Here is a 25,456-nt window from a genome sequence, read left to right as displayed (position 1 = left end):
AAAAGAAGCAGAAGAGTAGCGATTTTTAAAAAAAATCAGAATGGCAGTCATTGAGGTATTGCATGTTTCAGTGCTGGGACCCAAGCTGTTCACAATATACATTAATGATTTAAAGAATGCAATATGCCCAACACTTCAGATGACACACGCTGGGTGAGAGGGTGAGCTATAAGGAGGATGGATACAAAGATGTTTCAGTGTGATTTGGCCGAGCTGAGTGGGAAAATTCAGGGAATATGCAGTGTTATGTGGATAAATGTGAGGTTGGCGGCAAAAGTAAGAAGACAGAATATCATCTGATTGGTTATAAATTGAGAGAGGGGTTTGTGCAACGAGACCCGGGTGTCTTCTCACACCAGTCGCTGAAGGTAATCCTGCAGGTACAGCAGGTGGAACAGAAGGCAACTGGTTTGCTGGCCATAAAAGTAGAAGAACAGGATGTCATGGTGCAATTATAAAGTGCCTTCGTGAGACCACACCAGGAATATTGTACAGTTTTGGTCACCTTATCTGAGGGGTGATTTGTTTTTGCCATAAAGGGAGTGCAACGAATATTTACCAGATGGATCCCTATAATGGTGGGTCCGACATATGAGGAAATAGTGAGTCCTTCACGATAATTTACGCTTGAGTTCAGAAGAATGCAGAGCGTTTGTGGCATCTATCTGAAACCTATAAAATGCAATCAGGATTACTTCCTTCACTTGGATATGATATTGTGTAATTTGCTACTACAAAAAGTAATTGAGCCCAAAACACATATGTTGATTTCCAGAACGAATTAGAAGGGCCGAATGACCCACTCCTGCTCCTACGTTCCATATTTCTATGTCTCTCTATGTTCCTCTGTATAGTTGTCCTGAAAAGTTTGTGCAGTTTCTTCGCCTGATCTCCCAAAGTTGAATGTTCTTCCAAAGTGGAGTCATGTATCAATTCCAGGACATTGTCACAATGATGGTGAAGTTATTGATACCTCGCCTCTGATTGGTTGAAATATTATGTGTCGTTCTGACTTTATGATGACTCCACCACAAACAACTGATCCATTAACCAATCACTTTCTGTTTAGCAGATTCTGCAACGATTAACACTCTCAACCAGATTGAATATTACAGCAGTCACAGTTTGGGTGACACTGATCCTGGATCCGCATATCCTGAAGATGAATGCTCAAATATGCAGGGTATGTAGAAATTTACTTTCCACCATCTCGTTTCAGTTCTTCACTCTGTAATATCTGAAATACCAAAACAGATCAACTATTAAATGAGAGATTCAAGGATCTCAGGTCTTGCACAATGATTTCAGTAACCGAAACATCGAAACTGCTTGAGTCTGAAACAACGTCTTATCATTTCTCCCAATAAAATAAATTAATTAAAAATAAACGTTTCCTTGTGATTCTACACAAGCCTTTGGAGGCTGTGAAATGTTTGCAGGTTGGTGGGATGTACATTTTCTGGGAACAGTATGAATTTAAACTAAAATTGAAAATACTGCCGCACAAGCTGGCCCAATAATTCTCTCCACTCAAACTCAATGACATCATACCGTAATCGATCTACTTTCCTGCCCCGGTATTACTTGGGAGAGAATGATTAAAGTATATCATTCTAACTGTCCTTTGGACGTAAGTAACTTCAACTGCAAACACCTGTGCCTCTCAGCTCCTGTTTCTGCCGACTATGACGATGCTGAGACTGAAACCATTGATGCCCAGAGTGGACACATGCTGCAGGATCCTGGGTCTGATGATCGCATTACATTGGGAAAGTTCAGCGGTGATATCCACACTCTGGGTAAGATAATCCTTTGATTCTTCTGTTTCTTTGAGAATCGCTCGCTTCCGTCGATGATTTTCTCCAGCTCCGCTGAGATAGGCTCTAGGATGAACGATGAGCCCAATGGACGACCTGCAGATTTTGCTACATCTGGGGCAGCTTGATGGGCTGGGAAAACAGGTTGTTTAACAGGAGGATCATCAACTTTTCACAACTCAAGTTCGGCTTTGCGCATTTCCACGAAGTCTCTTGATGTGCTTCATGCCATTGGGGGTGACCCTTCTACATTATTGGGCTTTCAAATTCCAGGTCCTTCCATTGGTCATCGCGCATGTTTCAATTTGCTTGGATGTTTGATGACACCCCTGTACTTTTCCACGTCCCTCTTGCTGTCTTCTGTTGCGACTGCGTTCCCAATAGATTATCAGCTCTGGTTATTCCCTCAGTCACCAACCTTCTTGTGAGGAATTGACTCTCTCTGGATTGAAGTTATTCTCATCGATCATGGAACAAAGTGGGATTTGCAATTGTTCATGTCGCAAATGCAAATAATTTAAAGAAAACATCTAACTTTCAGCCCAATGTTTAACTGAAGTATGCTCATCCCCACAGTGTACAACAGTCATATCCTCATTGACCCAGCGTTATCGGTTCCTTCCACACCTTCTCACAATACCAATGTTATCTGTGTCACAGGCCGGGGGGTTCTACCATCATTGGGCAGTGACCGTTTACATCTAAAGTTTACAAATCTGCATTGCACTGTTAAACGGTGATGGTTAGTTCCATTTCCCTCTGTATGTGGCGCGCTGCTGGGGCGTTCCGTGTCCCGTATAATTTTGGGTCCCCTGGACTATTCCCACGTTCACTGAGTGAGAGTTTATGAGAGAAAAAACGGAGAATGTTTTTGATAGAATTTTAAAAGGCCAGTTGCACTTGAAATGTTACGAAAGAGAAAACATGTAGATGTGATTTCTTTCGATGATCTCTTCTTTCTTTTCACCCATCTCAGATAATAGTCAACTCCACATCCCTGAGGTGACGTCCACAGATATATGATTCTACATTAAATCTGATGGAAGACATCAGAACTTTTCCAAAATGTCATCGCTTTGATTATGCTTTGCTGCCCGATATCAATATTGTATTTGACTGAATGAGAGATTACTTCCTGTTGTGTTTCTTAGAATCACATTTCTCTCCTTATTTTGTGTGAAAGAATCTGCATTCTGTCTCTTTAGAAATGAAAAACAAAATAGAATGTATATCCAGTATTGCACTGCCCATGTTAAAGCTGTGTTAAATCGCACTGCATTGTGGAACCGAACTGGCATTATAATTAAATAACTGATGCTGTTTCATGTCAGGTGTATTGGAAGACCATTTGGCAAAATCCCTCACTCTTGCACCATTACATTAAGATTAGGAGTGATAAATGCATTATTTCTCTGTTTTATCTCCAGTTATTGATGATGTGGAGATGCCGGCGTTGGACTGGGGTGAGCACAGTAAGACGTCTTACAACACCAGATAAAAGTCCAACAGATTTGTTTCGAATTACTAGCTTTCGGACCTCAGCTCCTTTCTCAGGTGAAGGAGCTGCACTCCGAAAGCTAGTAATTCGAAACAAATCTCTTGGACTTTAATCTGGTGTTGTTAGACATCTTACTGCCCTGTTATTGAGCCCGTACATCATGTATTCGAGGAACAGCGATCACTGCATTCTCCCAGCAGCCAAGTCCCACAAATTCATTCCAGCACTGCCCCTGACAATCGGGTCCTGAAGGCTGTAATCAGAATTTAACGTAGTTTTCTCACTTTAATTCCCCAATTTGTATATTCATTTCCATTAGTGTTGCCCCACTCAAAAGATCATCTGCAGTATCACCCAGTATCACCCAGTACTGGAGAGAATTCTTCGAGACAGGATCTGCTCACATTTGATTATCATAGAATTTATAGTGCAGAAGGAGGCCATACGAATCATCGAGTCTGCACCGGCTCTTGGAAAGAGCACCCTACCCAAGGTCAACACCTCCACCCTATCCCCATAACCCAGTAACCCCACCCAACACTAAGGGCAATTTTGGACACTAAGCGCAATTTATCATGGCCAATCCACCTAACCTGCACATCTTTGGACTGTGGGAGCAAACCAGAGCACCCGGAGGAAACCCGCGCACACACGGGGAGGATGTGCAGATTCCGCACAGACAGTGACCCAAGCCGGAATCGAACCTGGGACCCTGGAGCTGTGAAGCAATTGTGCTATCCACAATGCCACCGTGCTGCCCATTTGGAAGCAAATGGACGTGTTAGTGAGAGGCAGCATGGTTTTGTGAAGGAGAGGTCGTGTCTCACTAAATTGATAGAGTTTTTCGAGGAGGTCACAAAGATGATTGATGAAGCTAGGGCAGTGGATGTTGTCTATATGGACTTCAGTAAGGCCTTTGACAAGGTCCCTCATGGCAGACTAGTACAAAAGGTGAAGTCACACGGGTGAGCTGGCAAGGTGGATATAGAACTGGCTAGGTCATAGAAGGCAGAGAATAGCAATGGAAGGATGCTTTTCTAATTGCAGAGCTGTGACTAGTGGTGTTCCGCAGGGATCAGTGCTGGGACCTTTGCTGTTTGTAGTATCTATAAATGATTTGGAGGAAAATGTAACTGGTCTGATTAGTACGTTTGCAGACGACACAAAGGTTTGTGGAATTGCGGATAGCGATGAGGACTGCCAGAGGATACAGTAGGATTTAGATTGTTTGGAGATTGGGCGGAGAGATGGCAGATGGAGTTTAATCCGGACAAATGTGAGGTCAGGCATTTTGGAAGGTCTAATGCAGGTAGTGAATATACAGTGATAGGTAGAACCCTCAAGAGTATTGAAAGTCAGAGAGATCTAGGTGTACAGGTACACAGGTCACTGAAAGGGGCAACACAGGCGAAGAAGGTAGTCAAGAAGGCATACGGCATGCTTGCCTTCATTGGCCGAGGCATTGAGTATATGAATTGGCAAGTCATGTTGCAGCTGTATAGAGCCTTATTTAGGCCACACTTGGAGTATAGTGTCCAATTCTGGTCGCCACACTACCAGAAGGATGTGGAGGCTTTAGAGAGGGTGCAGAAGAGATTTACCAGAATGTTGCCTGCTATGGAGGGCATTAGCTATGAGGAGGGTCAAAGACAGAGTGGCTAGTCAGAGGCTTTTTCCCAGGGTAGAGGGGTAAATTACTAGGGGGCATAGGTTTAAGGTGCGAGGGGCAAGGTATAGAGTAGATGTACGAGGCATGTTTTTTACGCAGAGGGTAGTGGGTGCCTGGAACTCGCTGCCGGAGGAGGTGATATTTAAGGGGCATCTTGACAAATACGTGAATAGGATGGGAATATATGGATACGGACCCAGGAAGTGTAGAAGATTGTAGTTTAGCCGGGCAGGATGGTCGGCACGGGACTGGAGGGCCGAAGGGTCTGTTCCTGTGCTGTACGTGTCTTTATTCTTTGTCCTTATAAACAGTGCCCTAAAGTAAACGAAAGGCATTTGAACAGGGCCCTCCAGTAAATCATTACATTTAAACCGTGTCCTCCAGCAAACAAAACGTATTTAAACAGTACCCGACATAAAACAAGTGCATTTAAACAGTGCACCTACAGTGAATCAAATGTATTTAAACAGTGCCCTAGAGTAACTCAAATGTATTTATACCGTACCCTAAAGTAAATCAATCACATTTAAACCGTTCCCGACAATAAACCAAATGTATTTAAACAGTGCTGTATAGTAAATCAAATGCATTAAAACAGTGCGCTACAGTAAATCAAATGCATTTCAACTGTGCCCCACAGTAATTCAAATGTTCTTAAATATTGCCCTAGACAATACAAATGCAGTTGAACAGTGCCCTGCACTAAATCAAATGCATGAAGAAAGTGTGCCGCAGTAAACCAAATGCATTTAAACAGTGCCCGACTGTCAATCAAATGTATTTCAACGGTGCCCGACACTAAAGCAAATGCATTTAAACAGTGCCCTACAGTAAATAAAATGCAGTTAAAGTACCCTACAGAAAATCAAATGCATTTAAACAGTGTCCAACAGTAAACTAAAGGCAGTTAAACAGTGCCCGTCACTAAATCTAATGTATTTAAACAGTGTCCTATAGGAAATCAAGTGCATTTAAACAGTGCCCAAATGGAAACCAAATGAATTTGAACAATGCTCTACATTGAAGAAAATGCTTTTAAACAGTGCTCGACAGTAAATCAAAGGCATTTAAACAGTGCGCTACAGAAAATCAAATGCTTTAAAATAGTGCGCTACAGTGAACCAAATGCCTTTAAACAGTGCCTGACAGTAAACAAATAGCATTAACAGCGCATTACAGGAATTCAAATGTACTTAAAGAGGGCCCTAGAGTAAATTAAATGCATTTAAACAGTGCTCTACTGTAAATCAAATTTATTTAAACAGTGCCCTCCAGTAAATCAAACGTATTTAAACAGTGTCCTACAGCAAATCAAATTTATTTAAACAGTGTCCTACAGTAAATCAAATGCATTTAAACAGTGCCCTACTGTAACCCAAATGCGTTTGAACAGTGATCTACGTAAAATCAAATGCATTTAAACTGGACCCTCCAGTAAATAAAATGTATTTAAACAGTGCCCGACAGTAAATCAAAGGTAGTTAAACAGGGCCCTGCTGAAAATCAAATGCATTTGAACAGTGCCCCCGAGTAAATCCAATGTATTTAAACAGTGTCCTACAGTAAGTCAAATAGATTTAAACAGTGTCCTCCAGTAAGTCAAACACATTTAAACAGTGCCCTACAGTAAATCAAATGCTTTTAAATAGTGCCCGACAAAAAACAAATGCCCTTAAAGTGTCTTACAGTAAATCAGACAAATTTAAACAGTGAAATGAAATGAAAATCGCTTATTGTCATAAGTAGGTTTCAAAGGGGTGGCCATTTTGGTGGGGAAACAGGTCGCATTTGAAGCAAAGAACATCGTAGCAGATAGCGGAGGTAGATATGTAATGGTGAGTGGCAGGCTGGAGGGAATGGAGGTCGTGTTGGTTAACGTGTATGCCCCAAACTGGGACGATGCGGGATTTATGAGACGGATGCTGGGGCGTATACCGGACCTGGAGGTAGGAAACTTGATTTTAGGAGGAGACTTTAATACGGTGCTGGACCCGGGGCTAGATAGATCCAGCTCAAGGACCGGAAGAAGGCCGGCAGCGGCCAAGGTACTTAAGGGGTTTATGGACCAAATGGAGGGAGTGGATCCATGGCGATTTCTTAGATCTAGGGCTAGGGAGTTTTCCTTCTTCTCCCATGTCCATAAAGTGTACTCCCGGATAGATTTTTTTTTTTGGGAAGGTCGTTGATCTCTAGGGTGGAAGAAGCTGAGTACTCAGCCATAGCGGTTTCGGATCATGCCCCACATTGGGTGGACCTGGAATTAGGAGAGGAAAGGGAGCAGAGAACACTCTGGCGATTAGATGTGGGACTGATGGCGGATGAGGGAGTGTGTGCAAGAGTGCGGGGGTGTATTGAGAGATATCTGGAGGTCAATGACGACGGCGAGGTCCCTGTGGGAGTGGTATGGGAAGCACTAAAAGCGGTGGTCAGAGGAGAGCTGATCTCCATTGGGACCCACAAAAGGAAAACAGAGGCCAAGGAAAGTGAAAGATTACTGGGGGAGATTTTAAGGGTGGATAGGGAATTTGCAGAGACCCCGGAGGAGGAATTGTACAGGGAGAGGAGACGACTCCAGACGGAATTTGACCTTCTGACCACCAGAAAGGCGGAGGTACTGTGGAGGAAGGCACAGGGGAGGAGGTATGAATATGGGGAAAAGGCGAGTCGCCTGTTGGCTCATCAATTGCGAAAGAGGGCAGCAGCGAGGGAGATAGGAGGAATTAGAGATGAAAGGGGAGACACGGTGCGAAGGGCAGGAAAGATAAATGAGGTGTTCAAGACCTTCTATGAGGAACTGTATAGGTCTCAACCCCCAGAGGGAGAGGAGGGGATGCGGCAGTTCCTGGACCAATTGAGGTTCCCGAAAGTGGAGGAGCGGGGGGTGGTAGGCCTGGGGGCACCGATTGGGGTGGACGAGGTTATTAAGGGACTGGGAAGCATGCAAGCAGGGAAGGCCCCAGGACCAGACGGGTTCCCGGTGGAGTATTACAGAAAATATGTGAACTTGTTGGCCCCGTTGATGGTGAGGACGTTCAATGAGGCCAGGAAAGGGGGGACTCTACCCCCGACGATGTCGGAGGCGACGATATCGTTAATTTTGAAGAGGGATAAAGATCCGTTGCAGTGCGGGTCCTATAGACCCATTTCATTGTTGAACGTGGACGCCAAATTGTTGGCAAAGGTACTGGCATCGAGGATAGAGGACTGTGTCCCGGGGGTGGTGCACGAAGACCAGACAGGGTTCGTAAAAGGGAGACAACTGAATGTTAACGTGCGACGACTATTAGGGGTGATAATGATGCCCCCAGTGGAGGGGGAGGCAGAGATAGTGGCGGCAATGGACGCAGAGAAGGCATTTGATAGGGTGGAGTGGGAGTATTTATGGGAAGTGTTAAGGAGGTTTGGGTTTGGGAACGGGTTTATTAGCTGGGTTAGACTTCTTTATGGGGCTCCAACGGCAAGCGTAGTTACAGGTCGACATAGATCGGAGTATTTCCGACTATATAGGGGAACAAGACAGGGATGCCCGCTGTCCCCATTGTTGTTCGCGTTGGCAATTGAACCTCTGGCCATGGCGTTGAGAGACTCCAGGAAATGGAGAGGGGTGATTAGAGGGGGAGAAGAACACCGAGTCTCGTTATATGCGGATGACCTATTGTTATACGTGTCGGACCCAGCGGGGGGAATGATAGAGGTTATGCGAATTTTGAGGGGGTTCGGGGATTTCTCGGGGTATAGGCTAAACATGGGGAAGAGTGAATTATTTGTGATACATCCAGGGGACCAGAGTAGAGAGATAGAAGGCTTGCCTCTAAGGAAAGTGGAAAGAAACTTCCGATACCTGGGGATTCAGATCGCTAGGAGCTGGGGAACCTTGCACAGACTTAATCTGACACGGTTGGTAGAACAAATGGAGGAGGACTTCAAGAGGTGGGACATGCAGCCTCTATCGCTGGCGGGCAGGGTGCAAGCAATTAAGATGATGATCCTCCCGAGGGTCTTATTTGTATTTCAATGTCTCCCTATACTAATCACTAAGACCTTTTTTAATAAAATAGACAGGAGCATCACGAGCTTCGTGTGGGCAGGGAAAGTTCCGAGAGTAAGGAGGGGGTTCCTTCAGCGTAGTAGGGACAGAGGAGGATTGGCACTACCGAAATTGGGCGATTACTATTGGGCCGCCAATGTGGCAATGATACGTAAATGGATGATGGAGGGAGAGGGAGCGGCGTGGGAAAGACTGGAGAGAAAGTCCTGTAAAGGGACGAGTTTAGAGGCGCTGGTGACGGCGCCGCTACCGATCTCACCTAAAAGGTTTACCACGAACCCGGTGGTGGCGGCAACATTGAATATCTGGGGACAGTGGAGGCGACAGAGAGGGGTGCGGGGAGCCCTGGTGGGGTCCCCAATCAGGAACAACCATAGGTTCGCCCCAGGAAGAATGGATGGAGGATTTCAGAGCTGGTACCAGTTGGGAATTAGGAGGGTGGGAGATTTATTTATAGATGGGACTTTTGCGAGCTTGGGAGCATTGGAGGAAAAGTATAAGTTGCCCCGGGGAAATTTCTTGAGATATATGCAGGTGAGGGCATTTACTAGACAACAGGTGAGGGAATTTCCATTGCTCCCGACACAGGGGATACAGGACAGGGTGCTTTCAGGGGTGTGGGTCGGAGAGGGCAAGGTGTCAGAGATTTACCGAGAGATGAGGGAAGAGGGGGAGGAGTCGGTGGGCGAACTAAAAGGAAAGTGGGAAGAAGAACTAGGGGAGGAGATAGAGGAGGGTATGTGGGCTGATGCCCTAAGCAGGGTAAATTCCTCTTCCTCATGCGCCAGGCTTAGCCTGATTCAATTTAAGGTGCTACATAGAGCACACATAACGGGAGCAAGATTGAGCAGGTTCTTTGGAGTGGAGGACAAATGTGGGAGGTGTGGCGGGAGACCGGCAAACCACGCACATATGTTTTGGGCATGCCCGGCACTGGAAGGGTATTGGAAGGGAGTGACGGGAGTGATTTCGCGGGTGGTGAAGGCCCGGGTCAAACCAGGCTGGGGGTTAGCTCTATTTGGAGTTGCGGAAGAGCCGGGAGTGCAGGAGGCGAAAGAGGCCGACGTTGTGGCCTTTGCGTCCCTAGTAGCCCGGCGCAGGATCCTACTCATGTGGAAGGAGGCGAAACCCCCCGGACTGGAGGCCTGGGTAAATGATATGGCGGGGTTCATTAAACTGGAGCAGATAAAGTTTGCCCTGAGAGGATCGGCTCAAGGGTTTACCAGGCGGTGGCAGCCATTTCTCGACTACCTAGGGGAACGTTAGAGGGAAGACAGATGACCAGCAGCAGCAACCCAGGGGGAGGGGGGGAGGGGGGGGGTTTAGTTTAGGTCAAAGATAAAGGGGTTTTGTTACTTGTGTATTGTTTAAAATTTCTGTATTGCTATTGTTGCGTTTGCTTTGTAAGAGAGGAAAAATTGTTGTTTGGGAAAAAAATTTCAATAAAACATTTATAAAAAAAAATAAATAAATAAATAAAATAAGTAGGTTTCAAAGGAAGTTACTGTGAAAAGCCCCTCGTCGCCACATTCCGATGCCTGTTCGGGGAGTCGGTACGGGAAATACGGGGAACAGTGCCCTGAAGTAAACCAAATGCATTCAACAGTGCACAACAAAAAATCAAATGTATTTAAACAGTGCCCTAAGATAAACCAAATGCATTTAAACAGTGCCCTCCAGTAAGTCAAATGCATTTAAACAGTGCCCTAAGATAAGCCAAATGCATTTAAACAGTGCCCTACTGTAAGTCAAATGCATTTAAACAGCGCCATGCAGAAAATCAAATGTATTTAAACAGTGCCCTGCGGTAAGTCAAATGCATTTAAACAGCGCCCTATAGCAAATAAAATGCATTTAAACAGTGACCTACAGTATATCAATCGCATTTAAACAGTGCCCTCAGTAAATCAATCGCATTTACAAAGTGCCTCCAGTAAACCAAATGCTCTGAAATAGTGCCCTACAGTTTTTCAATCGCATATAAACCGTGCCTCAAAGTAAATAAACGACATTTAAACAGTTCCATGCAGTGAACCAAATGTTTTAAAACAGTGCTTTATAGTAAATCAAATGCATTTACACTGCCCTGCAGTAAACCAAATGCATTTCAACTGTGCCCTACAGTAAATTAAATGTGCTTAAATACTGCCATGCATAACACAAATGCAGTTGAACAGTGGCCCACACTCAATCAAATGCATTTAGAAAGTGCCCTGCAGTCAATCAAATGCAGTTAAACAGCGCCTCAGAGGAAATAAATGCATTTCAACAGTGGCCTACAATAAACCAAATACGTTTATCCAGTGCACTACAGTAAATCAAATGCATTTAAACAGTGCCCTACAGTCAACCAAATACATTTATACAGTGCACCACAGTAAATCAAATGTATTAAAAAAGTGCCCGACACTAAAGCAAATGCATTCAAACTGTGCTCTGAAGAAAATCAAATGCATTTAATCAGGGCCCTACAGCAAGCCAAACGTATTTAACCAGTGCCCTAATGTAAAATCACTTGGATTTAAACCGTGCCCTGAAGTAAATCAAATGCATTTAAAAAGTGCCCTACAGTAAATCATATACATTTAAACAGTGCCCGACAGTTAACTGAGGCAGTTAAACAGTGCCCGTCACTAAATCTAATGTATTTAAACAGTGTCCTACAGTAAATCAAATGCATTTAAACAGCGTCCAACAGTAAACTAAAGGCAGTTAAACAGTGCCCGTCACTAAATCTAATGTATTTAAACAGTGTCCTACAGGAAATGAAGTGCATTTAAACAGTGCCCAATTGGAAACCAAATGAATTTGAACAATGCGCTACATTAAAGAAAATGCTTTTAAACAGTGCCCGATAGTAAATCAAAGGCATTTAAACAGTGCGCTACAGAAAATCAAATGCTTTAAAATAGTGCGCTACAGTGAACCAAATGCCTTTCAACAGTGCCTGACAGTAAACAAATAGCATTAACAGCGCATTACAGGAATTCAAATGTACTTAAAGAGGGTCCTAGAGTAAATTAAATGCATTTAAACAGTGCTCGACTCTAAATCAAATGTCTTGAAACAGTGCTCTACTGTAAATCAAATTTATTTAAACAGTGACCTCCAGTAAATCAAACGTATTTAAACTGTCCTACATCAAATCAGATGCATTTAAACAGTGCCCTACCGTAACCCAAATGCATTTAAACAGTGCCCTACGTTAAGTCAAATGCATTTAAACAGAACCTTACAGTAAATAAAAAGCATTTAAACAGTGTCCTACAGTAAATCAAATGCATTCAAACAGTGCCCTACCGTAACCCAAATGCGTTTGAACAGTGATCTACGTTAAATCAAATGCATTTAAACTGGACCCTCCAGTAAATAAAATGTATTTAAACAGTGTCCGACAGTAAATCAAAGATAGTTAAACAGGGCCCTGCAGAAAATCAAATGCATTTAAAGAGTGCCCCGAGTAAATCCAATGTATTTAAACAGTGTCCTACAGTAAGTCAAACACATTTAAACAGTGCCCTACAGTAAATCAAATGCATTTAAACAGTGCCCTGCAGTAAATCAAATGCATTTAAACAGTGCCCTACAGTAAATCAAATGCTTTTAAATAGTGCCCGACAAAAACCAAATGCCTTTGAAGTGTCTTACAGTAAATCAGACAAATTTAAACAGTGAAATTAAATGAAAATCGCTTATTGTCATAAGTAGGCTTCAAAGGAAGTTACTGTGAAATGCCCCTCGTCGCCACATTCCGATGCCTGTTTGGGGAGTCGGTACGGGAAATACGGGAAACAGTGCCCTGAAGTAAACCAAATGCATTTCAACAGTGCACAACAAAAAATGTAATGTAACAGTGGCCGACAGAAAATCAAATGTATTTAAACAGTGCCCTACGGTAAATCAAATGCATTTAAACAGTGCCCTACAGTAAGTCAAATGCATTTAAACAGTGCCCTACGGTAAATCAAATGCATTTAAACAGTGCCCTACAGTAAGTCAAATGTATTTAAACAGCGCCCTATAGCAAATAAAATGCATTTAAACAGTGCCCTACAGTATATCAATCGCATTTAAACAGTGCCCTCAGTAAATCAATCGCTTTTACAAAGTGCCCTCCAGTAAATCAAAAACTTTTAAATAGTGCCCTACAGTTTTTGAATCGCATATAAACCGTGCCTCAAAGTAAATAAACCACATTTAAACAGTTCCATGCAGTGAACCAAATGTTTTTAAACAGTGCTTTATAGTAAATCAAATGCATTTACAGTGCCCTGCAGTAAACCAAATGCATTTCAACTGTGCCCTACAGTAAATTGAATGTGCTTAAGTACTGCCATGCACAACACAAATGCAGTTGAAGAGTGGCCCACACTCAATCAAATGCATTTAGAAAGTGCCCTTCAGTAAACCAAATGCATTTAAACAGCGCGCCAGAGTAAATAAAATGCATGAAAACAGCGGCCTATAATAAACCAAATACGTTTATCCAGTGCACTACAGTAAATCAAATGCATTTATACCGTGCACCACAGTAAATCAAATGTATTTAAAAAGTGCCCGACACTAAAGCAAATGCATTTAAACTGTGCTCTGAAGAAAATCAAATGCATTTAATCAGTGCCCTACAGCAAACCAAACGTATTTAACCAGTGCCCTGATGCAATATCATTTGGAATTAAACAGTGCCCTACAGTAAATCAAATGCATTTAAACAGTGCCCTACAGTAAATCAAATGCATTTAAACAGTGCCCTACAGTAAATCAAATGCATTTAAACAGTGCCCCACAGTAAATCAAATGCATTTAAACAGTGCCATACAGTAAATCAAATACATTTAAACAGTGCCCGACAGTTAACTGAAGGTAATTAAACAGTGCCCGACATTAAATCAAATGCATTTAAACAGTGCCCCACAGTAAATCAAATGCATTTAAACAGTGCCCTACAGTAAATGAAATACATTTAAACAGTGCCCGACAGTTAACTGAACGTAATTAAACAGTGCCCGACATTAAATCAAATGTATTTAAACAGTGTACTACAGTAAATCAAAGGCACTTAAACAGTACTTTACAGTAAACCAAATGCATTTAATCAGTGCCCTACTGTACATCAATCGCATTTAAACAGTGTCCTACAATAAACCAAATGCACTTAAATAGTGCCTACAGTACATCAATCTTATTTGTTCTGGGCCAGGGTTTAGAGATTCCCAAAGTGTATCATGAAGTTCACCTCACGCTCCTGACCCAGGACTTTTAATAGACTGTGGTATGGGGAGCACACGGCCCACTCTACAGGAGTGGTACAGCAGAAATGGAAAATATATTTTAAAAAACAAATCGATGTTTATTCTATGAATTTAAGTTAACCTTTTTAAAACATACAGTGAACTTCTTAGCAACCATTAATTCAACTACAACCCCCAAAGAATACAACACTAAGTAATGCTTACGCTGTCCTTTTAACATCCAGAAGACTTACAAAAAACAGAACCTTTAACAGAAGCACATCTGGTTAACGTCACTCCTGAAAACGTTCATAATTCTGACTTCACCAAATGATCAAGAGATAGACGCTTCATGGCAGAGAGATCAAGAGTACACCCGCTCTGTCTGGCTTCTGCTCCAACACTGAGACTAAAACACACCCTGCAGCAAACAGCCTAAAACGAAAGTAAAAAGCTGCCAGACAGCCCAGCTCCACCCATACTCTGACATCACTGATAAACACCCGTTTCTTAAAGGTACATTTCTTAAACACCCATTTCTTAAAGGTACTCTCACATGACATCTCCGCCCAAGAAAAAATATAAACCATCAACTTCAAGATGGTTTCATTTTTCACCTTGTCACTATCCTTTAAGAAATGCACGAAGTAAACACACTTTTGCGTTTCTAAAAACAACACACGCACACAGGGATAATAATATAGTCCATTTGTGTTCTTCTTCTTCAACTGAAGCCCTTCTCGATTGACAGTCACTTTCAACATGAAATTTTACTTAAATGTTTAATGAAATTCACTCATGCCAAGAAATCGCATTATTTCCCTACGTTTGAGGGTATCGGAAACTTCGCAATGAAAGTGACTTGGGTTTTTCCAAATTCACTTTTGGCTAGATTTATCACCAAACCCGCCTCCTGAAGTCGATCGAATAATTCCATCAGACGTTTCAACTGTTCTTTCCATGTCTGGCTGAAAACTATCAGATCGTCGATGTATACCACACGATTGGGTAATCCTGAAACAACTTTGTTAGTTAACCATTTAAACGTGGTTCGGCGTTTTTCATGCCAAATGGCATAACTTTGAATTGTTATATACCATCTGGAGTCACAAAAGCTGAAATCTCCTTCGCCCTTTCGGATAAAGGTACCTGCCAGTAACCCTTAAGTAAATCCAGTTTGGAAATAAAAGCTGATTGTCCCACTTTCTCAATGCAATTCTCCAAACGTGGGATAGGGTAAGAGCCCGTTCTTGTAACTGCATTAACCTTTCTATTGTCTACACACAACTGTTGGGTACCGTCTGGTATTGGTATCATCACTATGGGCGAGCTCCATTGGCTGCAACCCACTTCAATTATGCCATTTTAAAGCATAATCACCATCTCTTTGTTAACCTGTGCCAATTTTAAAGGATTAAGTCTACATGGATGTCGTTTGATTGGAACAGCATTTCCCACATCTACATCATGTATAGCCATTTTAGTGCTTCCCAATTTATGTCCACAAACTTGCCCATGTGATAACTTTCAGGTCAGTCCGTTTTTCCTCTGGAAGGTAACTCTACAATTTATCCCAATTTTTAAGAACATCCCCGTTTTCCAATTTAATTTGAGGTGTGTCAAATTCACAGTCATCTGGATTTGGTTGGTCATTTTGAGTTAGAATCATTAAAACCTTTTTCTCTCCTTCCCTTTCCAAGCACCTTTTAAGCATATTCACATGACACACTCGGTGAGTCTTCCTTTTATCTGGTGTTGTTACACGTAATTCATTTCACTTAATTTCCTTTCAATTTGATATGGTCCACAAAGCCTAGCTTTTAAAAGTTCACCTCCCACTTGGAACAATACTAAAGCTTGATCTCCACAGGCGAAACAACAAACTTTGGATTTCTTGTCCGCTACCCGTTTCATCGCATTTTGTGCAACTTTTAAATGTTGTCCAGCCAATTGACCTGCTCTATTTAATAGTTCCCTAAAATTTGACACGTAATCCAATAATGTAATTTCTGATTACTCACTCACCAATTTTTCCTTACTCAATTTAAGTGACCCTCGTACCTCATGACGAAAGGTTAGTTCAAAAGACCAAGTTTGGTTGACTCAGTAGGTGCATCCATAATTGCAAACAGTACGAATGGAATTTCTTTATCACAATCCTCTCAATTATCGTGACACTAAGCCCTCAACACTGTCTTTAATTTCTGACATTTACCTTTCTAATACTCCCTGCGATTCTGGGTGGTACGCAGTTGATTTAAATTGTTTTATTCCTAAACTATCCATAACTTCTTTGAATAATCAGGAGGTAAAATTTGACCCTTGATCCGGCTGTATTTCTGTGGGTCGTCTATTGCTAGTAAATAATTCAAGTAATTCCTCCAGAATCTTTTCAGCTGTAATATTACTGGATGGCCTCCGGAAACCTAGTAGACACCTCCATTATCGCCAAAAGATATTGATTCCAACATTTTGTTTTAGGAAGTTGTCCTACGCAATCAATTAGGACCCTTGGAAAAGGTTCCTCAAATGCTGCAACGGGTATTAAGGGCGCTGCTTTTATCACTGCTTGAGGTTTCCCTATCATTTGACATGTGTGACATGACTGACAACATTTAATTACATCTTTCTGGCGTACAGGCCAATAAAATTGTTTTTGTATTTTAGCTTAAGTTTTCCTTATTCCCAAATGACCTCCCACTGGAACCTCATGTGAAACTCGCAACACCTCCTTTCCATATCCAACGGCAATACTACTTGATGAACTTCTGCCCACTTTTCATCAGCCTGCATATGTAAAGGTCTCCATTTTCTCATCAAGCCATTACTTTTACGGTAATAAAACTCTGTTATACACTCTTCCGTGTATGTTTCTGATACATCCGTTTTATTTCTACACCTTTCTGTTGTAACTCTGCCAATTTTCCTGAACTAAAAATATCCGCCTCATCCTCCACCTTTGTCAACCATCTGATCAAAAATCCTTTCTGATAATTGCACTTCAACTTCATCTTCACTCTCTGAATTCCCCTCCTGTCTTAACCTGTGACTTTGCGACCTTGTAACTACAGAATCGGGAAAAATACTTCAACACTTCAGTTGTCTGATTTTCCTCTGGATTATCAACCACCGTGGGCATCACTCCCACCTGCGATTCAGCTATATCATTACCCAAGATAAACTGTAATCCTGGACAAGATAGTTTCTCTATTACTCCCACTAACACCTCACGCCTCTTCACTGGACTTTCCAACCTTACCTTATATAATTGAACACTACTCCTCTCACCCTGAATTCCACATATTACCACCTTTTCTGGCAGCATTCTTCCCAAACTACATAACTCCTCATCTCCTACCATTAAAGATTGATTAGCTCCCGTATCTCTTAAAATTGTGACTTCTTTACCTACTCCTCATGATACACATGAGTAACCTTTACCAACACAAGTAAATTCTTTAAAGAGATCTGGCACCATTTGATAAATCACCTCTTGATCAGGTGTACAATCTTTTGCAACTCCTTCGCTTCATTTGGGCTTTCCTTTACCACTTTAACTACCCCCACTGTCTTATCCTGTTTTACCACATCAGCCTTCCCAGCGCTTTTCTTCAAGCACCAACACTGTGACTTTACATGGCCAATTCATTGCAGTGAAAACATTTGAACCTTTTCATGTCTCTTCCACCCTCCTGGATTTTTACTCTGAGGTACACTCTCCTTATTATATCCCATCACATCACCTTTACTTTTACCACTTGAGTATTTCTCATGTCCCCAGTTTCTATCCCTCACAGGCTGAAACTGATGTCGGAAACCAAGCTTTGATTTATGAACTAATTCATAATCATCTGCCATTTTGCTGCTAATCTCGCAATTTTAACGCTCTGTTCATGCACATGAGTGCATACTGCATCAGGAATTCAATGTTAAACTCCTCCAAAAGTATAATTTCTCTGAGAGCTTTGTACGTTTGGTCTATTTTCAAATCCCTTATCCACCTATCAAAATTAATTTGTTTGAACCTTTCAAACTCCATGTATGTATGACCAAATTGTTTCTTTAATTTTCTAAACCTTTGTCAGTGAGCTTCGTGCCCGAGTTCATATGCACCTAAGATGGATTTTGTCACATCCTCATACGTCCCAGATACCTCCTGCGGTAGTGATGCAAACACTTCACTGGCTCTACCTTCCAGCTTTGTTTGAATCAGTAATACCCACATGTCCTGGGGCCATTTTATTTGTTTAGCCACCTTATCAAATTAAATGAAAAAGGCTTCTACCTCCTTCTCGTCAAACCTTGGCACTGCTTGGACATATTAAATAAAAATTCCACCAAGCCTTCAACTTTGACGCTCTTTCTCACTATCCTCATCACTATCATCCAACTGTACGTTTCCCTTTGCGTCTACCAATTTTAACTGACTGTCATGTTTCATGGCTATTTTCTGAAGTTCAAACTCTCTCTCTTTATTTTTTCCCCTGATCTGTATCTCCCTTTCTCTTTCTCTTTGTTCTGCTGGGGCTATTCTTCCTTTTCTACTTTCTTCTCTCACCTTTTCTATTTCTTCTCTCTCTCTCATTTATTTCCGTCTCTCTCCCTTTCTTATTCCTCTCTATCTCTTTCTTTCTCCCTTTCTTTTTCCTACAGCAAACTAAAGGCATTTAATCAGTGCCCTACAGTAAATCAAATGTACAGAAACAGTGCCCCAGAATAAATCCAAAGTATTTAAACAGTGCACTGCAGTAAATCAAATATTATTAAATAGCGCACAACAGTCCATCAATTGTATTTAAACAGTGCCCTCGAGTCAACTAAATGCATTTCAACAGTGCCCGACTGTAAATCAAATACATTTAAACAGTGCCCTAAGTTAAATCAAATGCATTTAAACAATGCCCTACAGTAAACCAAACGTTTTTGAACAGTGCTTTATAGTCAATCAAATGCATTTAAATAGTGCCCTGCAGTAAATGAAATGCATTTAAACAGTGACACAGTAAATCAAATGTATTTAAACAGGCGCTGCAATAAATCAAATGCGTTTAAACAGTGCCCTACCGGAAACTAAATGCATTTAAAAAGGGCCATGAAGTAAATCAAATGCATTCAAACAGTGCCCCACAGTGAGCCAAATATATTTAAATCGTGATTTATAGTAAATTAATTGCATTTAAACAGTGCCTGACAGTAAATCAAAAGTAGTTAAATTTGCGCCCTAGAATAAATTAAATGCGTTTACACAGTGTCCGACACGAAATCAAACGCATTGAAACAATGCCCTACAGTAAGTCAAGTGCATTTAAACAGTGCCCGACAGCAAACTAAAGGCATTTAAACAGTGCCCTGCAGTAAATCAAATGCATTTAAACTGCCCGACAGTAAATCAAATGTATTTAAACAGTGCCCCAGAATAAATCCAAAGTATTTAAACAGTGTACTGCAGTAAATCAAATATAATTAAATAACGCACAACAGTCCATCAAATGCATTTAAACAGTGCCCTCGAGTCAATTAAATGCATTTAAACAGTGCCCTACAGTAAATCAAATACATTTGAACAGTGGCCTAAAATAAATCAATTATATCTAAACGGTGCCAAATGTATTTAAACAGTTCTTTATAGTAAATTAAATGCATTTAAACAGTGCCGACAATAAATCAAATGTATTTAAACAGTGCCCCGACAGTCAATCAAATGCGTTTAAACACTGTGCAAGAGTAAAACAAATACTTTTAAACAGTGCACCACAGTAAATCAAATGCATTTAAACAGTGCCCTACAGTAAATCAAATGCATTTAAACAGTGCCCTCCAGTAAATCAAATGCATTTAAACAGTGCCCAACAGTAAATCAAATGCATTTTGTTCCCTACTGTAAACTAATTGAATTTAAACAGTGCCCGATATTCAAATGCATTTAAACATTGCCCTCCTGTAAATCAAAAGCATTTAAACAGTGTTCTACGTTAAATCAAATGCATTTAAACAGTGCCCTACAGTAAACCAAATGCATTTAAACAGTGACATAATAAATCAAATGTTTTTAAACAGGCGCTACAATAAATCAAATGCATTTAAACAGTATCCTACAGTAAATCAAATGCATTTAAACAGTGCCCTACAGTAAATCAAATGCATTTAAACAGTGCCCAGCAGTAAATCAAATGCATTTTGTTCCCTACAGTAAACTAATTGCATTTAAACAGCGCCTGATACTCAAATGCATTTAAACATTGCCCTCCTGTAAATCAAAAGCATTTAAACAGTGTTGTACGTTAAATCAAATGCATTCAAACAGTGCCCTACAGTATACGAAATGCTTTTAAACAGTTTCTGACAGTTATCTGAATGCATTTAAAGAGTGCCCAACACTCAAATGCATATAAGTAGTGCCCTACAGTAAATTAAATGAATGTAAACAGTGCCCTGTTGTAAACCAAATGCGTTTAAATAGTGCGGTGAAGTAAATGAAATGCATTTAAACTGTGCCCTACAATAAATCAAACGCATTTTAACAGTGCCCATAGTAAATCAATGCATTTAAACAGTGCCCTACAGGAAATCAAATGTATTTAAACAGTGCCACGAAAGTCAATCAAATGTGTTTAAACACTGCGCAAGAGTAAAACAAATACTTTTAAACAGTGCACCACAGTAAATTAAATGCATTTAAACAGTGCCCTACAGTAAATCAAATGCATTTAAACAGTGCCCTACAGTAAATCAAATGCATTTAAACAGTGCCCAACAGTAAATCAAATGCATTTTGTTCCCTACAGTAAACTAATTGCATTTATACAGTGCCCGATACTCAAATGCATTTTAACATTGCCCTCCTGTAAATCAAAAGCATTTAAACAGTGTTCTACGTTAAATCAAATGCATTTAAACAGTGCCCTACAGTAAATCAAATGCATTTAAACAGTAACATAGTAAATCAAATGTTTTTAAACAGGCACTACAATAAATCAAATGCATTTAAACAGTATCCCACAATGAACTAAATGCATTTTAAAAATGCCCTGCAGTGAATCAAATGCATTCAAACAGTGCCCTCCAGTATATGAAATGCTTTTAAACAGTTTCTGACAGTTAAATAAATGCATTTAAAGAGTGCCCAACACTCAAATGCATATAAGTAGTGCCCTACAGTAAATTAAATGAATTTAAACAGTGCCCTGTTGTAAACCAAATGCGTTTAAATAGTGCGGTGAAGTAAATGAAATGCATTTAAACTGTGCCCTACAATAAATCAAATGCATTTTAACAGTGCCCATAGTAAATCAATGCATTTAAACAGTGCCCTACAGGAAATCAAATGCATTTATACAGTGCCCTACAGTAAACCAAATGCATTTAAACAGTGCCCTAAAGTCAATCAAATGTATTTAAACAGTGCCCTACAGTCAAACGGACCTTATTTAAACAGAGCCTTACAGTAACACACCAATTAAAAGTGCCCTACTGTAATCGGACTTAAAATGTGCCCGATAATAAATCATGTTTTTAAACATTAAACATGTTTATGTAAAGCGAATTGCTTTGGAGACCTAAAAAACAACTTTCCCGAGGCCAGTATATGCCCTTCCAAAAACTGAACGGGATCCAGCCAAAATAATACTGTTCCATATTTCTATCCAGCATATTAATTCTGCTCCATTTTAATATGCAGCCATATTAAAACGGCTCCATATTAATACTGTTCCATATTAATACTCTTCCACATTAATACTGTTCCATATTAATACTGTTCCATATTCGTGCTGCTTCATTTTAAGACCGTTACAAATGAGTACTGTTCCCTATTAATGTCCAGCATATAAACATTGTTCCATATTAATATTCGCTCATATTATAACTTTTCCATATTAGTAGTGTTCCATATTAATACTGTTCTATATGATTACTGTTACATATTAATATCCAGCCATGTTAACGCTGTTCCATATTAGTACTGTTCCATATTAATATCTGGCCATTTTAATATCCGGCTATATTAACACTGTTCCATACTAATACAGTTCCATATTAACATCCAGCCACATTCCATATTAATAATAATTATCTTTGTCACAAGTAGTCTTACATTAACACAACAACGAAGTTACTGTGAAAAGCCCTTCGTCGCCACATTCTGGCGCCTGTTCGGGGACACAGAGGGAGAATTCAGAATGTCCAATTCACCTAACAAGCACGTCTTTCGGGCCTTGTGGGAGGAAACCGGAGCACCCGCAGGAAATGCACGCAGACACTGGGAGAACATGCAGGCTCCGCAAAGAGAGTGACCCAATCTAGGAATCAAATCTGGGACCCTGGAGCTGTGAAGATATGGTTCCATATTAATACTGTTCCATATTAGTACTGTTCCATATTAATATTCAGCCATATCAATACTATTCCATATTAATACGGTTCCAAGTTAATATGCAGCCATATTAATACTGCTCCATATGAATAATGTTCCATATTAATATCCAGCCACATTAATGCTGTTCCATACCAATATGGTTCCATATTAATATGCAGCCAGATTAATACGTTTTTGCTCAATGCCTGCTACCCCGCCCCCCACATGGAGGTTGGACATGGCCCGACTTGCCCAGAATGCTTTGTGCAAGAAAATATCACAGGCCACAGATGACTATATTATTAATAACTAGAATGGGGAAGTCCCGCCCTTCACGCTCTGGGAGGCCACGAAGGCTGAGATCAGGGGTGATATCATGGCCAAGAACGCACGTAGAGACAAGGTAGAGAGGGCGGCTAGGCGACAGTTGTGGACTCCATACTGGAGGTAGACAGGCGATACTCTGAGGGCCCGAACAAAGAACTCCTGGCGGAGAGGAAAAAGCTACAAATGGACTTTGATCTGCTCTCCACGAGGGAAGCATAGCAGCAACTCCGCCAGGTACGGGAGACCCTTTACGAACACGGAGATAAAGCCAGCCACTGCTGGTTCGCCAGCTGAGAAAGCAGGCAGCCACGGGGGTAATAGCTCAGATTAGAAGCAGCAGACCGAATCCAGTGGCAGAGCCAAAAAATGTCTACGAGGCATTTGAGACCTTCTACCGGGGGCTATTCACCTACAAGCCCTCAGCTTAGGGATGAAACAGTTCATCGATGTATGGGACACGCCAGTTGTGAGACAGGCTGAAAATGGGACTGGAAGCACCTGTAAAACTGGGAGAAGGATAGCGCAGTGGTGAGCCCTCGTTCCTCATGGTCCCGCCCGCCCCACACATCCCTGTGACGATGGATGTGGCTGTCCTGCAACCCAGTTTTGTGTAGAAGCTGGGATTCGTCTTTCTGGAGCGCAGGAGGTTAGGGGGAATTTAAACAAGTCTTCAACGTCATAAAGATTTTTTTTTAATGATAGAAATGGATAGATCCTCTGCCCCCAATTGCTCGACTGCATAAATCCCACCTTAGTTAGTGTCCCAATACACCGGACTTTCCACAATACCATATCCAGCAATGCTCAGGAAGAATAATTGTTTTCCTGTCCAGCCGACTGTTCTATATTGAAGAAGCTGGTGAACTTTAGAAGGACAATTCTGCCTTCCTATCCACACTGCTGTTCACACATCAGTGCACTACGTCGAGATATACTTTGGACTGACTTTTCTGTGTCATTTTTGGCTCTATTGTTCATAAAAACAGATCAAGCTGAGCTGTACGAGATCTGCGTGTCGCCAGTGCACTCTGCTGAACACATCCAGATATAGTCTGGAGTAATATTTCGCTCTTCCGTTCTAACCTGGTGCTCCAACGGACACATGCACCTGCCCTGCAGCCGAACATGTATGTGTTTCATTTCCCAACCACTGTCCACACCCACTGACCCAAGCTGTACTTCAGAAGCCAATCTGCCTGTGCCATTCGCCTTGGATTGTTTCGAAATCCCACGTCAGGCTCGAATGCAGGTTACGATTCTTTATAGAATCATAGAATCCCTACAGAGCGGAAGGCGGGTCATTCGGCCCAACGAGTCTGCACCAGCCCTTAGAAAGAGCAACCTATTTAAGCCCACACCGCCACCCTATCCACATTCCCGCAACCCAAACTAACCTAAAGGGCAATTTAGCACGGCGAATCCACCTGACTTGCACATATTTGGACTGTGGGAGGAAAACAGAGAACCCAGAGGAAACCGTGTCAGAGAAAGTGCAAACTCCACATGGACAGACATCCGAGGCTGGAATTGAACCTGGGTTGCTGGCGCGCTGAGGCAAGCTTGCAAACTACTGTGACACCGGATTGCAGCCTCCTGGACTCTGCACTGCACAGATTCACCGTGTAGGACAATCTCTGGGGTCTCTGACAGCCTCTTTTTTGTTTTACAATGAAATACACAGTTCTTAAAATTTAGAGTAGTCAATTATTTTTCCAATTTATGGTGGCTAATCCACCTACCTCTCACATCTTTGAGTTGTGGGGTGAGACTCACGCAGAACCGGGGAGAATGTGCAAACTCCACGCGGCCAGTGACCCGGGGCCGGGGTCGCAATGTGGACTGGGAACTTCAGGTAATTAGGAGAGCAAAAACGGTACAAGAAAGGATACAGGCAGGTAAAATGAACGAACGTCCTAAGTAATTTTACCAGCTCATTAAGGGTAAAAGGATAACTCGGGATATAGCCGGAAAACATGGGCTATCGCTTCTCGGCCTTTTGGTTCAGATCAAGTGTAGTATCTGTTCTTATCAGTTTAATATCTGGTATGTCCCCTTCGGGGGACCGAATATTAAATTGATTTTTGGGACACGGAGATGGTTCAGGGGCTTTCTTGCTCCGCTCCAGGCATCAACCCGGTCTTGCAATGTTTCCAGGAATGGTGCCTTCACCCCGCTTTGGGCACAAATAGTGCAAAAGCAGAAAATGGCGCAAAACCTGGCTTCCCCTCTTCTGTCTTGTCCAGTTGTCTCATCCTGACCAATTAAAAAATTTTCAGGCTCCAGAGCATTGCTAGCTTTTCTGCTGGCGGGCGCTTCGCGCACTAATGTCGTGAGCCTATGGGCTCGCGGACTTGCGGCAGCCAGGCTCCGTTTTCAGCTGATATGCCAAACAGATATCCTGCTGCTTTTTACAGGCCACTCACCCTCACCCTCGGATGCCGACTTGCCTTCTCCTCACTTCAGTTACCACATCCCTTCATCCTGCACAACGGGGAAGTGTGGCGACAGACTGA

At 41.7% G+C, this 25,456-nt stretch overlaps 1 long non-coding RNA gene and 1 other non-coding gene across 2 annotated transcripts; both read left to right on the top strand.

The window, feature by feature from the left end:
- The first annotated feature begins 1,075 nt into the window (after nt 1-1,075).
- On the top strand, nt 1,076-3,098 carry LOC140397049 (uncharacterized). Its single transcript, XR_011936681.1, has 3 exons — nt 1,076-1,183; nt 1,668-1,799; nt 2,794-3,098. It is a non-coding gene; the product is annotated as an uncharacterized lncRNA (long non-coding RNA).
- A 21,825-nt stretch (nt 3,099-24,923) lies between these two features.
- LOC140397876 (U2 spliceosomal RNA) lies at nt 24,924-25,113 on the top strand. The gene has a single exon (XR_011937298.1). It is a non-coding gene; the product is annotated as a U2 spliceosomal RNA (small nuclear RNA).
- The last annotated feature ends 343 nt before the right edge of the window (nt 25,114-25,456 follow it).

This window comes from Scyliorhinus torazame, chromosome 20 (assembly GCF_047496885.1).
Source record: "Scyliorhinus torazame isolate Kashiwa2021f chromosome 20, sScyTor2.1, whole genome shotgun sequence".
NCBI lineage: Eukaryota > Metazoa > Chordata > Chondrichthyes > Carcharhiniformes > Scyliorhinidae > Scyliorhinus > Scyliorhinus torazame.
Note: the sequence above shows the minus strand (reverse complement) of the source record. Positions and strands in the feature narration are given on the sequence as shown.